This window comes from Neofelis nebulosa, chromosome 2, assembly GCF_028018385.1.
Source record: "Neofelis nebulosa isolate mNeoNeb1 chromosome 2, mNeoNeb1.pri, whole genome shotgun sequence".
Lineage (NCBI taxonomy): Eukaryota > Metazoa > Chordata > Mammalia > Carnivora > Felidae > Neofelis > Neofelis nebulosa.
Genome location: NC_080783.1, coordinates 18,090,962 through 18,093,835, shown reverse-complemented (window position 1 = coordinate 18,093,835; position 2,874 = coordinate 18,090,962). Strand labels below are relative to the sequence as shown.

The 2,874-nt window shown below is 47.7% G+C and overlaps 1 non-coding gene across 1 annotated transcript; it reads left to right on the top strand.

Annotated features, from left to right (window-relative positions):
- Positions 1 to 210: 210 nt before the first annotated feature.
- Positions 211 to 317, top strand: LOC131505759 (U6 spliceosomal RNA). The gene has a single exon (XR_009258535.1). It is a non-coding gene; the product is annotated as a U6 spliceosomal RNA (small nuclear RNA).
- The last annotated feature ends 2,557 nt before the right edge of the window (positions 318 to 2,874 follow it).

Below are 2,874 nucleotides of genomic sequence, written 5' to 3'. Positions count from 1 at the left end.
TAAAATTCTTGAGATGGTGAGATCATCTTGGATTGTCCAGGTGAGCCCAGTGTAATCACAAGGGTTCTTATGAGAGGGGAAAAGGAGGGTCAGAGTCAGAGGAAAAGGTGCTGTGATGACAGAGGAGAGATTGGAATGATGTTCTTTGAAGATGGAGGAAGAGGAGGCCACAAGCCAAGGACTACAGCTGGCCACTAGAAACTGAAAAAGGTGCTTGCTTCGGCAGCACATATACTAAAATTGGAACGATACAGAGAAGATTAGCATGGCCCCTGCGCAAGGATGACACGCAAATTCGTGAAGCATTCCATATTAAAAAAAAAAAAAAAAAAAAGAAACTGAAAAAGGCCAGGAAATGGATTTCCCCCTGAGCCTTCAGAGGGAACTAGCCTTGCCAAGATCTTGATTTTAGTCAGGGAAACTGGGTTTGGACTTCTTTCTTCCAGAACTGTAAGGGAATATATTTGTGTTGTGTTAAGCCACTGAGTCTGTGGTCATTTGTTATAGCAGCTATAGGAAACTAATACACTTGCCATAGCCACGTAGTTAGGAAATGGTAGAGGTGGGATTCGAAACCACAGCCTCAGGTGCTTGACCCGGTTGTCCTCATCAGTCCTGTTGATCTCTCTCAAACAACAGTTCTTGCGTCCATCCCTCCTCTTGCAGTCCTTGTCCAGACTTCAACCACCCTGTCCCTGAACTTATAATAAAAGGGACTGGGGATAGGGGGCCAAAGGGTAATGAAAACAAGAGTCCCCATTTATTCCTACTATGTGGCAGGCACTTTATAAATATTAGTATTTCATTCTTCCAACCTCCTTGGAAGTCAGGTACTACTATTTTCCATAGTTCATAGTTGAGGAACCTGAGATGAAGAGAGATTGATTAAGTTGCCCAAGATCACACAGCTATTAGGGGGCCGAGCTGGAGTTTAAGCCTAATCTGTCTGATGCTGATGCTTTTGCATATTCTCTCTACCACACTTGCTTCTCCAAAATCTTGATCACAGAGCAGCAGCAGCGGGAGAGGAAAATGTTGGTAAGAACTGAAGAGAATTGGAGACTGAAGCTTCCCTTTCCAGAAACCTCTGTCTCAGGTGTACAGGCTTTGAATCCAAGGTCAGAAGACCCCAGGGGCGTCCTCTACACCCCTGGTGATCGAACTCCTCTGGCCATGCTGGAGCCTTTTGTCCGTTTCCTTCCCTTCTGCCTTCTTTTCGCACCTCTGTTCTTGGGCTGCCCTTGGCATCTGCCAAAGTGGCATTTGAGTTATCCCCACCCCCTTCATGCACACACTTGTTTCCCTTTTGCCATTCTCACTGTGGCCACCTACAGAGGGGGTCCAAAAACATGGGAGGGAAGGGGGCAGAGAGTGAACCCTGCCTTCCAAGGTGGGCTAACCAGGCTTCTCGGCCCATCCTGGGTAATGGACAATCTAGAGATGATGGCCAGGCCTTGGTCCTGTCCATCCAGTGACTGAAGATGACTCTGGCAACTGGGGCTGACCGGAGACATATTGCTGATTCTGAGCCGAGTGTGTGACTTTACAAAGCAGGTTATCAGCAACATTGGGCTAAAAATACCATGTTTATTTTTGAAATAAGTTGTTTTGGCAGTTATAAATACTCTATGAAGCCAGCTTAGAGTGTAGTCTAGCGGCTCTCAGGAGAACTGAATCATATTTCAGAGGCACATGCGGAATCCAACATGCAAATTCCAGCCAGTTCTTCACTATCCTGAGTAATGGAGGAGAGATTGGGTGTGGATAGAGCCAGTGGAGAATCAATTTAGTGCAGGCTTGCAGCCTAGGCTTCCAAACTGAGAATCTTACTTTGGAGTAGGTTACTGCTGGAAGCAATGTTCAGGGACATTTTCTTTCCCTGCTTGGGTACCCCTTTGCCCTTGGGTAACAGAGAACTGAAGTGGTATATCCTAACTCCCTCTTTCCTCCCTTCTTCCTCCCCTCCTTCTTTCCTTCCTTCCTTCCTTCCTTCCTTCCTTCCTTCCTTCCTTCCTTCCTTCCTCCCTCCCTCTACCTCTCCTCTCTCCCTCTCTTCCTCTTGCCCCTTCCCCTCTCTCCCTCTCTTCTTTCTTTCTTCATCCATCCACCTTTCAAACAATTATTGAGCACCAACTTTGTGCCTGACACATTGCTGGGTGCTGGGGATATGATAAATAAAACCAACTTGATCTACGTGCCCCTCCTCCCCAATATGAAGTTTAGGAACCACTGTGATTGGTAATTAGCAAAAGGAAAAGGGAACCAATAATTTAAAAATGTGCCCCACCTTCTGAGTGATATGTAGGAGAGAGGGGGAGAGGCTGGGGTGGCATCTTAGTGCAGACAGGAAAGCTTCTCTGGGTGGTTGGGAGGGGGCATTTTAGCTGAGTCTGGAAGGATGAGGAGCCCCTGGGAGGGGAGAGATGGGGGATGTTCCAAGACAAGGAACCAATGCACACAGAAAGGCCTGAGAAAATGACTGATTTGAGGAACTGGCTTGCTACATTTTTATTTATGGAATTTCTATAAAGAACTGCTTGCCTGGCACTCTCAAGAGCTTGGCAGAGACTCTCACTCTCCTCCTTTTTCCTCCTCTTCCTTCTCTTCTCCCTGTTGGGGGGACGTTCTCTTCTGCCCAAAAAACCTACTTCCACTGTCACCCCCACCCCCCACCGTCACCTTATTGTCTTCAGCTCAGAGCCCATCAGTACCTTTGCCGCCACATCCTCCACCTGCCTAGCCTTAGAGGCACCTGGATGTGCTGATGAGAAAAAGGCTCCTGCTTCCCATCACCCACCTTCACCAGGACTCTCTTTACCACCAGCCTGGTGGCTTCACCATCAGCACCATGCTCACTGTCATGGCTCCAGTGAT